This window comes from Notolepis coatsorum (assembly GCF_963971535.1).
Source record: "Notolepis coatsorum genome assembly, chromosome: 1".
Classification (NCBI taxonomy): Eukaryota; Metazoa; Chordata; class Actinopteri; order Aulopiformes; family Paralepididae; genus Notolepis; species Notolepis coatsorum.
This window is the reverse complement of record NC_140165.1, coordinates 167,740,814-167,755,701: the sequence shown is the minus strand read 5'-3', so window position 1 is coordinate 167,755,701 and position 14,888 is coordinate 167,740,814.

The following is a 14,888-nucleotide window of genomic DNA, read 5'->3' as shown; positions in this document are numbered from 1 at the left end:
TGAATGAATTGAACTGAATTGAAATAATTAATTGAAATAAGAATATTAGAATAATAGAATAAATAAAATGAGAGGGCCTAAATTGATTGAAATTGTGCAAAATTGTGCAGAACTGTTTTAAAGTATAATCTGGTTGAAATAAATAAAATGTGACTGAACTGTTCTAAAGTATAATCTGGTTGAGATAAATAAAATGTGACTGAACTGTTTTAGAGTATAATCTGGTTGGAATAAATAGTGTGTAACTGAACTATCCTAAATTCTAGTTGGAATAAATAGTAAGCATCTTTTCCATATTTTAAAATCGAGAGTGTCAAGCATTTTTTCCATATTTTAAAAAGATCCTGGTGAAATGAGGTTAATGTCAATTTGATGTCAATTTATTTTTTGTTTATTCCTCTATAAAGTTACGGCAATGAATTTTGATGACTGTTCGAATTGATACCCTCAAATATGTTTCCTGGCTTATATTGTATAGTTGTTATTAGCATTTTACGGGTTTTTAGTCTGATGTGTTAGCCCGGAGGAGCAGGGCCCAGTAGTGCATTGTGGCAGACACAAGATTACAAACGGGCATAGTGGATAAATGGGAAATCGAATGAACGGGTCATCGATGTCCTGGGTGGGACTATCAGGGGTAGGACGGTGTAACACGAAGGGCCAAGGTAAAGTTGATGAAGTGTATTAAAAGATGGACGATTGAAGTGGAAAGAAGAAGACGGTTCACTCCACTCTCTTCCCCTCTGGTCCGTTCCATCACCTGGCGAGATGGAGGCAGTCGTCTCGAAGGACATCCTCCTTTTCCTCCCACGCCTCCCCCGTCTCCCTCTCCCCACTGACTGTGCAGGGATCAAGGACTGGATGACCTCTGGACCGTCTATTTGCCACATGTAGCAGGCTGAGATCTCCAACATGCGGGGAGGTTTTGCTAGGACTCTGCTTCGTTCTGCTGGACTCCAACACCTGCACTGTATTGATGATAGTATCGGTGGTCATCCATGCTTAGTGCATGTTTTGATGTGTGTTTGATGGTTGATGGTTGTGTCATAATTATTTATTATGACAAAGGGGGACTGAAAGGATAATATCAACCATCAATTAATATCTTATATTTAAACCATTAAACCCACCCTCGCTGAGTCTGCCTTCTCCTCTAAATGCATTTGGTTTGACCTGCTGACCCGTGGTGCAAACTGGAGCCCAGTCTCTTTTCCACACACGGTTTGGGTGACCTGCTGACCTTGTGGCTCTAGCCCCCTCTTCACACACACACACACACACGTGCACGCACATCTCCTCTTGCTGCCTGCGTCTGAAGCCCTGGCCGTCTGACACGGGCGCACACACTCACATACACACCGATAGACAGTTCGTTTCACACACACTTACACACAAACATACACACAGATAAACACACATAGAATTTATGGCCACCACTTGGTTGCTTAAGTATCACAAAAGTGTCATGAATAGCACGAAGTGAAAGAGTAATGATTAAAACTGAGGACATGAACTCGGGTCTAGCCTCGCACACACTCACTCAAACGCATACACAAACATATACATATGTGAAGCGCTTCCGGTATAGGATGTGGTAGACGTGTTTCTCCACGCTGCAACTCCCCAACTTTACAAACCTATGCTAAAAAGCCTCATTGATACTTTATTATTATTATTTTTTTTACTTTCTTTCTTCGGATATTTTGCTACTAATTAATTTTTGGCTGTGACAGGCATAATGGCATCGAAATGGCCAAAGAACAAGGACACTAGGGACGCGGATCTACCATTCACAAACGACGAGCCGACGGATTTGACGAGCATTGCCATACTAATTCAGAACCTCACGCTCGAATTCAGAGTCTCCGCCGCCTCGGCCGACTCCAAACTAGATAACCTCCAGTTATCCGTGGCTGACCATGCCAAGCGTCTGACATCCTTGGAGGATGGACTTAATACATGGTCCGATAGGATGGTGAGCTTAGAGGCTAGGTGTTTGACTCTGGAGGAGAGCAACGCCAAACTGAAGAACAAGCTTATCGATGTTGAGTCGCGTGGCCGTCGGTCAAACATACGCATAATAGGGCTAGACGAGTCTATCCAAAGCGACCGACCCAATGATTTTTTTGCCGAGGTGCTGGTGGAAATTCTGGGCAAGGAAGTGCTTGCTACACCACCCGAACTTGATCGCTGCCACAGGGCGCTGACGGCCAGACCAGCCCCTGGCTCCAGGCCCCGGGCGGTGATCGCCTGCCTACACCGCTTCAGAACCAAGGAGATTATTATTCGGGAGGCTCGGAAGAGGAGAGGTTCGCTGACCTACAGGGGGAAACCTGTGCTAATCTTCGAGGACTACTGCCCCGAAGTGTTGGAACAACGCTCCCGCTACCGAGATGTTATGGGATCCCTCTACCAGCAGGGATATAAACCATCCTTATGGTACCCAGCGAGACTCTTCATCAAAGACAAAGACGGCGCAAAAAGACATCTTGCTTCACCTAAGGAAGCTACAGACTTTCTGAAGAAACAACACACATCGACTCCAGCAGAGTGAAACTTTGGGTAACACACCGAGCACCACGACTCTATAGTTATATCTCCGTGCTTTCATCCTTAGACGGCTAAAGTTGGGACATATGTCGCCGGGGAGCCTCTTCTCTCATTTAATTTTTTTTTTCTTTTTTGCTCGTTTTGTTTACAACGTTATATGGATAATTGTATCTGCTATTTGCCGTGGTACTAGCGCTATGCTCTCCGTTCCAAGTAAATTGTACATTTGTATTTACTCTGAGCTATGCTTATCGATATTATTTATATTTTGTATTGCTTTTGTGCATGACACGGTTTATCCTACCCATGTCTACTTTGGGTAACACACTAAACATCACGACTGTCTGTCTATCTCCGTGCTTAGATGGGTGATGTTGGGACATTGTGTGTCGCTCGGGAACATCGCCCGTATTATTATTTTTGTTTTGTTTTGTTTATTTATAATAGTTTCCACTGCAAATCGTGCATTTTGTTTACTCTAAGCTATGCTTATCGATATGATTTCTATTTTGTATTGCTCCTGTGCGTGACGCGGATTTATCGTCTTGTTTATCATGGAGGTATATATATATCTATGATATTTATGACCGTCGCCGAGTTGCTATTTCATGAATGGGGGTCTTGTAATTTCATTGGCCATGCTCTTTCACTATAGTTAAACGTCACGCCCAGCACCTGGCTGCGTCGGTGACCAGACGCGTCACTATCTGCTCATTTACATGTTGAACTCTGAACTCGCTGTGATGGCGGACGAACTCATGCACATCGCCCCCACCCGGTGCGGCAAACTAATTGCACTACCCCCAAACTGCAGGCAAAGGTTTGATTGATTGGTTGGAGGTTTTGCTGGCGGTTTGCAGAGTGGGTACAATGCAGTATGGCCCAATGGTTGTTGATGGGATGCAGAACAGATAAGGACTGGTCTTGTTTACATCAGGGCCCCCCTTTTTCTTTTTCTTTTTCTTTTTCAATCTTAATTCATAATATTTGTTACATGCAGATATATAGTGCTGTGGCAACCATACATTTATGACATACAGGAGAATACATACATTTGAGGGGGAGGAAACTGTACATTGGCAGGTACCCTCTGCTCTGAGTTTTAAGAGCATACTTTAAGAAATAACAGACTAATAGTCAATGTTGCGCCCTCCCCAGTTTGCAGGATGTGCTGCCCATTGGTTATCATTCAGTTGTAGGTGTGTGTGTGTATTGTGCATATATGTTTATGTATCTTTATCTTAACATTAACATTACTACTGATCCTGTTCTAGGACTCTTTGTTTAAACTTAATTATACAACGGCATGCAAATTTCTCGATTCTGATTGGCCATTTACACGTCTTTATTGGCAACAATCCACGGTCCTGGGCTCAGGACCCGCCCACAACCGAATCACATATCACTCCCCGGCTCACTCCGGGAGAAAACAAGATCGCGGACAACAAATGGATATGTTGATAGCACCATAACGACTAAATATGAAGCGATTCTGTCAAGGGAAATGTGTTAGTCCTTTAAACAATGTTGGATGATGTAATTGATGGGTCTTGAGTCAATCTAGAACAAAAGAAAAATCGCGGATTGATTGATTGATTCATTGATTGATTTAAATTTCTACTTCCTTCCCACTGACTGCAGCGTTCACTCTCACACTGTCCGACGCTGGCGTACCCACAAACACACACACACACATACACACACACACACACACACACACACACACACACACACACATACACACACACACACACACACACACACACTGTGACACACACACACACACACACACACACACGCACACACACACACACACACACACACACTCCTGTCTGCAACAGCGGGGGAGTCAGACTGAGAGAGAAGCAGCGCTGTTTTAAGTGAGCATGGTCTATTGAATTGATTGATTGGTTGATTGCTAATTTTATTACTGTACCCCTGGTTTCCAACTGGTTAAGTTTAGGCTAAAAGAAATAAATAAAAAAATAGGGCGAAGAAAACGTTTTTTTCCTATAGGGCAAAGAAAACGTTTTTTAACTTGTTTTACCTACTTTATATAGAAGCATCTAAGAATTAAGTTCTATGGAAAGTAGGTCTGCATTCCCTTAACAATTGTGTGTATTGAGCCGTACTGTATTGTACCCATTCTGCATCTGGTAATAAAATGTTCAATCAATCATTCCAATAATACACAGTTGGATGTGTTAGTTGGTTGGATGCACTTCAAGCTGCTTCCACATGAGGCAACTTCTCTCAATCATTCCAATAATACACAGTTGGATGTGTTAGTTTGGTTGGATGCACTTCAAGCTGCTTCCACATGGAGGCAACTTGTCTTTTTTGTAGTTGTGGGAACTACTTTTTCTGGCGGATGGTTTTTTCAATAAATCTTCGATTAATGTGTGTTTATTGTATAGAAATAAGGTTGGATGAATCTGGCAGTTGTATAAAAGCTTTACACCACTGCGCCTCGGGCCTAACGACCACCCCTAGGCATGGTTTATTGGTCACAAACCACTCCTGCGCGTGATGTAATGCTTAATTATAGTAGTGGGGGGGAGGGGGGAGGGAATGGGGGATTGTGTTGTTTTTTGTTTTTCTTTTCAGTCGACTCGCTCTGTTTTATTTTTGTTTTCACGCTCACGCTCTGTACTCAATGGAACCTTAACAAGTGAATATGTATCTATTATAGTTTTCTACTCCAAACGAATTACATTCAATCAGACTGCATCCTTTTTAGACTATGGCTAATTTAAATATCCTGATCTGGAATTCAGGGGGTCTCAATATTCCACATAAACGTGTACTAACGTGGCTAAAAAGGAAGCAAGTGGATCTGGCTTTACTGAGCGAAACGCATCTTTTATTGGCGGATAACGCAAAATTGGCAAATACATTTTATCATAACATAAGTTCTTCTTCTTTTAGCGAAGAAAATCTTTAATATTAAACTGTGTGGTCTGATGCAAATGGTCGAATCACTATTGCTAAAATAGAATGCTCTAACCGAAAAATTGCGCTGGTTTCTGCATACGCCCCTAATTTGTATGATGCTAACTTTTATGCTGTACTAACTTCAGCTATGTTGAAACTACCTGAATACTCTTTAATAGTAGGAGCTGATTTTAATGCAGTTTGGGATCCATCGATTGATAGATCCAATCACACGGAAAACTCTGATCAGAAGCAAGCTACCACAGCCCTACAAGCCTGGTCTAAGGACACAGGGGTAATTGATATGTGGCGGTCGCTCAACCCATCCGCGAGGGATTACTCCTTCTTCTCGTCGAGACATAAGACCTCTTCCAGAATTGATTATGTTTTTTCTTCCCCACATCTCTTTGATAGCTTTGATGTTGACTTCAGACCACAAAGGTATCCTCCTCAAAGGTTCACTCAGTAAAATAACATCCCGTGCCCCTAGATGGCGTTTTAACTCAACACTTCTGAAAAACGGAGAGTTTAACTTGCAATTTAAAGAGAAGCTCACTGAGTTCCTGCAGTTTAATGTTGGCTCTGTACAGGACCCCAGAATTCTATGGAATTCGGTTAAGGGTTTTATCAGAAGTAACACTACTCTCTTTGCATCCAATCTTCGCAAGGGACGTCTCTCCAAGCTTGAGGAACTGGAAAAGCTTCAAGCCATGTTGATCTCTTCCTTGCAGCACAACTACTCTAGTCGACTGGAGCTTCAAATTAAGGTAGTGAAAAAAGAGATTAACTCCATTTTAAGACAACAATCTGAATTTCAGATGCACAGAACAAGACAGCACTACTACTTTCACGGCTCCAGGCCTAGTTACCTACTAGCTATGAAGATACGTGCCAGTGAGCAATTTGCGGATATCCCTTCCATTAAGAACCAACAGGGGGAGGTAACCACCAACCCCAAAAAGATTAATGATACATTTCGCTCTTTTTATTCCAACTTGTACAAGTCAGAGGTGGTCTTTGATCATACCAAGCTGGAGGATTTTCTTGATCAAATCAACCTACCACAAATCTCAGAAGAAAGTGCTAGGTTGTTAGCCGCACCAATCACGCTGGTTGAACTTAGAGAGGCGATTGCGAATATGCAACGGGGCAAGGCTCCCGGATGGGACGGCATTCCACCGGAACTCTATCTTGCATTTTGGGATGTACTCGGCCCCTTATTGCTCTCGATGATTTTACACTCAGTCAAAGAGGGCAATTTTTCTAGAGATGTCAATATGGCGCTTATATCTGTTTTACTTAAGAAGGATAAGGACCCCACCGAATGTGGCAGCTACAGGCCCCTAAGTCTCCTCGGAGCCGATCTTAAGTTATATGCCAAGGTTGTAGCCACCCGTCTTCAAAAGCACATGACATCTCTAGTTCACCCTGATCAGACCGGCTTCATAAGAGGCCGCCTGGTTACTGACAACATCAGACGGTTACTGCACGTGATTAATGCCAGCAAGGATATTGCAATCCCTACAGCGGTCATGTCCTTGGACGCAATGAAGGCATTTGACAGATTGGAGTGGTCTTATTTATGGGCAGTTCTCAGAAGGATGGGGTTGGGTGAGGGCTTCATTCATATGATCAAAGTTCTATACACTGAGCCATCGGCCATGATCTTAACAGGAAAGTTATGTTCACCACTCTTCTCTGTCTCGCGCTCTTCTAGACAGGGTTGTCCTCTTAGTCCCGGACTCTTCGCTTTATCCCTCGAACCTCTAGCTCAATACATAAGACAATCCCAAATTATATCTCCTATTTCAATTCAGGGCACACATCACCATATTAGCTTATACGCAGATGATGTACTCCTGTTTATGCAGAATCCCTCCGTCTCTCTACCTCATCTGCTCGACGTGATAGATGAATTTGGCAGCCTGTCCGGCTTTAAGATCAACTGGCCAAAATCTGCCTTTCTTCCACTTAATGAGCCTGCGAAGGCTACCATCCTACCGGCAAATATACTTATGGTGGAGCACTTTAAATGTCTCGGGATTGAAATATTCCCCACTATTAGCCAGACGGTAAGGTATAATTACTCCAGCTTGGGTGACAGGATTACGAATGACTTTAACAGATGGTCCAAATAAAAGAATTCATTACAGGCCCGTGCGTCAATAATTAAAATGAATATTTTACCCAGAATTAACTTTATCAGCTCCATGCTTCCGTTACCTCCTCCTGCTGGTTACTGGCAGAAATTGCACTCTGCCTCATATAAATTTGTTTGGAACAATAAACGCCCGCGCTTGAAGAGATCAACTGCCCAAAGGAGTAAACTTGATGGGGGCTTAGCATTTCCAGACTTTAAATATTATTTTCAAGCTTTCTCTCTGAGACCTTTGATCACTTGGTTTTGTTATGGTTTGACACCGACCCCAAACGCTAACGACACAGAGAGAGTAGTTTCAGAGTTTGCCAAAAACTAGGACTTGTTTTATTTCACAGAAAAGCAGCAAGAACTTGGTTGAAAACAGACAAAGACTGGGATACAAGCATTTGAGGAATGTTGCTGCTCTGCAGCTTCTCCCGGGGAGGTTCGTCTGAGGAATCTGACAGTGACGTCAGAGCCGCTCTGCAGAATCCTCTCGGCAGTACTCCGAGGTGGAAGCGGGACAGGGAGAGAGAGAGAGCGGGTTAGCTCAGAGTACAGTTGGGAACAGATAGGTGACAGGTGAAGTGACTTGTCCCAAACAGATAATCCAAGTGACTGAATCTTCGGTGTAAATACACACTGTGAGCAATGTCCCAACAACAATCCAAGTGATAGAATCTTCGGTGCGAATTCACACAGTGAGCGATGTCCCAATAATAATCCAAGTGATAATATCTTCGGTGTGAATACACACAGTGAGCAAAGTTCAAACAATAATAAATCCCAATGAACAATCCAAAAAACAGGCACAGGGTGAGAGACAGACTGAACAAAAAGCAGGATCTCTTCAGTGTTTACACACACGAAAAATGATAGGGTCAAAAGACTGTCTTGCAAAACTCACCCAGGCGCTGTGCGTAAAGAGAGCAGATCAAACAGGGCGAGCGCGTCGTTACGGGGAACGGGTTGTCCAAGCGGAATACTTCTTGAGAGTCCTGGGAGGCAAAGCACAGGGAACAGCAGGCAACGGAAGGAACGGCCAATGCAGAGAATATATCAAAACGATCCAACAACACTTGATGGGGAATCAGGGTATATATAATCAAAAGGAATGCTTAATGACAAGCTGTGACAGCTGCGGGATGAGATTGACAAGCGTGTGGTTGGGGAAGCACCAATCAAACGGCGTCTACAGGAAGAAGCGTGTGAAGAGGAGAATGCAATTAATTAACTGAAAACTTAAAGGAACAGAGCGAGTAGGCTTAAAGGAACAGAGCGAGTAGGTGAGCAGCGGACAAAAACCTCACAGTACCCCCCCCTCCACGGGAGCCACCCGGCGACCAGGCCGACCCGGCTCGTCCGGATGGGCATGATGGAAGTCCGTGATCAGGCCGGGATCCACGATGAGCTGTCGGGAGACCCAGCTCCGCTCCTCCGGGCCGTAACCCTCCCAGTCCACCAGGTACTGGAACCCCCGACCCCGCCGTCGAACGCCCATCAACCGGCGGACCTGCCACTGGGGGTGACCATCCACCATCTCGGGAGGTGGAGGATCAGGAGCTGGAGGCATCAGGGGACTGAGGGAGACAGGCTTAACCCAGGAGACATGGAAAACGGGGTGAATGTGCATGGACGCAGGAAGTTTCAGACGCAGAGCCGCCGGACTGAGTACCTTCAGAACCTCGAAAGGTCCGACGAACCGGGGGTTAAGTTTCTTGGCCGAGGACCGAAGCGGGAGGTCCTTCGCGGAAAGCCACACCCTCTGCCCAGGGTGGTACGTCGGCGCAGGAACCCGGCGCCGGTCGGCCCCACGACAGGCGCGCTCAGATGTCCGGAGCAGCGCGGTCCTGGTGATCTCCCAGACCCGTCGGCAGCGGTCGAGGTGGACCTGCACGGAGGGAACTGCCACCTCCGTCTCCTGTGCGGGGAAAAGAGGGGGTTGGTAGCCTAGGGAAACCTCAAAAGGTGAGAGGCCGGTGGCGGAACTGACCATGGAGTTGATGGAGTACTCGACCCAGGGAAGGAAACGGCTCCAGGAAGCTGGTCTCTCGGCTGCCACACACCGAAGAGCAGACTCCACGCTCTGGTTCATCCTCTCCATTTGTCCGTTAGTCTGGGGATGATAACCAGAGGAAAGACTGACCGTCGCCCCCAATCCCTTGCAAAAAGCCCGCCATACCTGGGAGGTGAACTGGGGCCCCCGGTCAGAGACGATGTCCTGGGGAAAACCATGAAGGCGGAACACGTGGTGAGTCAGGAGGTCCGCCGTCTCGGCCGCCGAGGGAAGCTTGGAAAGGGCCACGAGGTGAACCCCCTTGCTGAATCGATCCACCACGGTCAGAAGGCAAGTGTTCCCCAGGGAGGAGGGAAGACCTGTGACGAAGTCTAGCGCCACATGTGACCAAGGACGGCTCGGAACGGGAAGTGGCTGTAACAGCCCGGAGGGTGCCTGGTGCGAGGCCTTGCTGCGGGCACAGACCGCGCAGGCCAATACGAACTCCTTGACGTCGTTCCGCATGGTGGGCCACCAGAAACGACGAGCCAGGAAGGAGAACGTGCGATGAACGCCCGGGTGGCAGGCGAACCGGCTGGTATGGCCCCACAGCAGCACCCGGGACCGGACAGAGTCGGGGACGAAGAGACGATGAATCGGTACGTTGCCTGGAGCTCGCTGGAAGCGTAGGGCACGTCTAACCACCCCCTCGATGCCCAAGGTGATGGCTCCTACCACCCTGGCCTCCGGGAGGATGGGAGTCGGGTCCTCAGAGGGTGGAGCCCCCTTGGAGTGTAACCGGGACAGGGAGTCGGCCTTCGTGTTGCGGGAACCAGGACGAAAAGTCAGCGAGAAGTCGAACCGACTGAGGAAGCTGGCCCATCTCGCCTGCCGACCGTTGAGGCGCTTGGAAGCGCGGATGTACGTCAGGTTCTTGTGGTCCGTCCAGATGGTAAATGGCTCCTCGGCCCCCTCAAGCCAATGACGCCACTCCTCCAAAGCAGCCACGACCACCAGCAGCTCCCGATTGCCGATGTCGTAGTTCCTCTCGGCAGGGAGGAACCGACGCGAGTAGAAGGCGCACGGATGTACCTTCTGGTCCGTTGCCGAACGCTGGGATAAGACAGCCCCCAGTCCAGTATCCGAGGCGTCCACCTCAACGATGAACTGTCTCTTGGGGTCAGGGTGGAGCAAGATCGGGGCGGAAGTGAACCTCTTCTTGAGGGAGCGGAACGCAGCACATGCCGCTGGGGACCAGTTGAACGGCAGGGCGGGAGAGGTCAGTCTGGTAAGTGGCTCCGCCACTTGACTGTAGTTCCGGATGAACCTTCGGTAGAAGTTGTCGAACCCGAGGAAACTCTGTAACTCCTTCCGAGAGGTGGGTTCAGGCCATTCCTCCACTGCTTGGATCTTGCGAGGATCCGCTCGGGTCAAGCCCTTCTCCACGATGAAGCCCAGGTAGTCGACGGAGTCGGAGTGGAAACGGCACTTCTCCGCCTTGACGAAGAGCCGATTGTGGAGGAGGCGCTCCAGCACACGGCGGACATGCTGGATGTGCTCCTCGAGGGTCTTGGAGAAGATGAGGATGTCGTCCAGGTAAACCACCACAAACTCCTCCAGCATGTCACGAAGGACGTCGTTCATGAGCGCCTGGAATACCGCCGGGGCGTTGGTGAGGCCGAACAGCATCACCAGGTACTCGTAGTGGCCCCTGGGGGTCTTGAAGGCGGTCTTCCATTCATCGCCCTTACGGATACGGACAAGATGGTAGGCACTCCGGAGGTCCAGCTTGGTAAAGACGGTAGCCTGGGTGAGAGGCTCGAAGGTGGAGTTCATGAGAGGAAGAGGGTACTTGTTCTTGATGGTGATCTCGTTGAGCTGGCGATAGTCGATGCAGGGTCGAAGGTCCCCGTCCTTCTTCCCAACAAAGAAGAAACCGGCCGCCACCGGGGAGGAGGAAGGCCGAATGAGTCCTGCTTCCAAGGACTCAGAGATGTACTGATCCATCGCCCTCTTCTCCGGAACGGTCAGACTGTAGAGGCGGCTGCCGGGAAGGGGAGCCCCTTGGCGGAGGTCGATGGCGCAGTCGTAAGGACGGTGGGGTGGAAGGGCCTGAGCCCTGGACTTACTGAAAACCTCCATGAGGTTGTGGTACTCGGGGGGTATGGTCGAAGAGTCTGGAGGCGACTCACCAACGGGCCTCCGGGGCGGGGGACAGGACGCCGCCTGTAGACACTGGGCGTGACAGGAGGAGCTCCAGCCCTTGATGGTACCGGAGGACCAGGCGATGTGGGGCTCGTGCAGCGCGAGCCAGGGCCTACCCAGGACCACCGGGACAAGAGGGGAATGGGTGATAAGGAACTGGATTCTCTCAACGTGGTTTCCAGCGATGGTCAGCACGACAGGGCAGGTGCGTTGAGAGATGTCGGCCAGGCGGTGTTGGTCCAATGCAAAGATCTCCAAAGGCCTCACTAGGTCCTCAAGTGGAATGTTGGCCCGGGTAGCAAACTCGAAGTCGAGGAAACTCTCGTCTGCCCCAGAGTCGATGAGTGCCTCCACCGTGGCCCGTTGGTCCGCCCAGGCCAGGGTGACGCTCATCAGATGGCCAGGTGGTGCACGGCTCTGGGAATGAGAAAAACGGCTCACCAGGACTTCCCGGGGTCTCGGCGAGCCTGATCTTTTGGCCGGGTGGGGCAGTTGGCGATTCGGTGTCCCTCCCGACCGCAGTAGAGGCAGAGACCGGACCTGAACCTCGCCTCACGTTCAGCCTGGCTCAGATGAGAGCGTCCCAGCTGCATGGGTTCCTCCTCGCGAACCGAACGGGAGGGTAAGCTACCACCAGTCGTGTTGAGGGCAGGGCGACCAGCAGTAACGTCATGAGTACGGGGGGTCCGGAGTCCCTCAGGAGGTACCTGTCGGGTCCTCTCACGCCTTCTCTCCTGGAGGCGTCCGTCGATGCGAATGGCGAGGCTGAACAGGTCCTCGAGGGAGTCAGGCTCCTCCCGGGTCGCGAGCTGGTCCCTGACTGCGTCACTGAGCCCCCTCATGAAGGTTAGACGAAGTGCTGGGTCGTTCCAACCGCTCTCCACCGCCGCCAGTCGAAACTCCAGGACGTAGTCTGTTACCCCGCCGCTCCCCTGCCGGAAGGTACCCAACCGGGCTCCAGGGTCCAGACCACGGGCTGGATGGTGGAACACCCTGCGGAGCTCAGCCACGAAGTCTGGATAGGAGAAACAAAAGTCTGCATCCATTGCCCAGGAGGAAGTGACCCACTGGGCTGCCCGGCCTGAGAGCAAGTTTGTCATATAGGCCACTCGGGCTCCTTCTGAAGTGAAACGACTGGGCTGATGACGAAAAACCAACTCACATTGCATGATGAATGTGGCACACTCCTCTGGGTTGCCGTCGAACAGCCGTGGGACGGAGAGACGGGGTTCCCGAGGTGCGGGATCGGGAAGCGCGGGGCCTGCTAGGGCTGCGGGGGATGCTCCTGCCAATGTTCCTGAAGGAAGTGGGGGTACAAGCAAAGCGTTAACGGTGTCGTTCAGCGTGTGAAGATGAAGGAGTATACTTGACTGTTGTCCAGCCAGAGCGGCCAGGGACCCTTGAATAGGCTGGACCTGTTCCCTGAGTTCATGTACCGCAGCCGCAGCCCTCTCTAGTTGGTGACTGTGATCCTTGGTCAACTCGATCTGACCAGCTAGTGCTGTTCTGACTCTCTCTGTGTCGGCTGGGGTCGTCATATTGGTTGGATCGTAATGTTATGGTTTGACACCGACCCCAAACGCTAACGACACAGAGAGAGTAGTTTCAGAGTTTGCCAAAAACTAGGGCTTGTTTTATTTCACAGAAAAGCAGCAAGAACTTGGTTGAAAACAGACAAAGACTGGGATACAAGCATTTGAGGAATGTTGCTGCTCTGCAGCTTCTCCCGGGGAGGTTCGTCTGAGGAATCTGACAGTGACGTCAGAGCCGCTCTGCAGAATCCTCTCGGCAGTACTCCGAGGTGGAAGCGGGACAGGGAGAGAGAGAGAGCGGGTTAGCTCAGAGTACAGTTGGGAACAGACAGGTGACAGGTGAAGTGACTTGTCCCAAACAGATAATCCAAGTGACTGAATCTTCGGTGTAAATACACACTGTGAGCAATGTCCCAACAACAATCCAAGTGATAGAATCTTCGGTGCGAATACACACAGTGAGCGATGTCCCAATAATAATCCAAGTGATAATATCTTCGGTGTGAATACACACAGTGAGCAAAGTTCAAACAATAATAAATCCCAATGAACAATCCAAAAAACAGGCACAGGGTGAGAGACAGACTGAACAAAAAGCAGGATCTCTTCAGTGTTTACACACACGAAAAATGATAGGGTCAAAAGACTGTCTTGCAAAACTCACCCAGGCGCTGTGCGTAAAGAGAGCAGATCAAACAGGGCGAGCGCGTCGTTACGGGGAACGGGTTGTCCAAGCGGAATACTTCTTGAGAGTCCTGGGAGGCAAAGCACAGGGAACAGCAGGCAACGGAAGGAACGGCCAATGCAGAGAATATATCAAAACGATCCAACAACACTTGATGGGGAATCAGGGTATATATAATCAAAAGGAATGCTTAATGACAAGCTGTGACAGCTGCGGGATGAGATTGACAAGCGTGTGGTTGGGGAAGTACCAATCAAACGGCGTCTACAGGAAGAAGCGTGTGAAGAGGAGAATGCAATTAATTAACTGAAAACTTAAAGGAACAGAGCGAGTAGGCTTAAAGGAACAGAGCGAGTAGGTGAGCAGCGGACAAAAACCTCACAGTACCCCCCCCTCCACGGGAGCCACCCGGCGACCAGGCCGACCCGGCTCGTCCGGATGGGCACGATGGAAGTCCGTGATCAGGCCGGGATCCACGATGAGCTGTCGGGAGACCCAGCTCCGCTCCTCCGGGCCGTAACCCTCCCAGTCCACCAGGTACTGGAACCCCCGACCCCGCCGTCGAACGCCCATCAACCGGCGGACCTGCCACTGGGGGTGACCATCCACCATCTCGGGAGGTGGAGGATCAGGAGCTGGAGGCATCAGGGGACTGAGGGAGACAGGCTTAACCCGGGAGACATGGAAAACGGGGTGAATGTGCATGGACGCAGGAAGTTTCAGACGCAGAGCCGCCGGACTGAGTACCTTCAGAACCTCGAAAGGTCCGACGAACCGGGGGTTACGTTTCTTGGCCGAGGACCGAAGCGGGAGGTCCTTCGCGGAAAGCCACACCCTCTGCCCAGG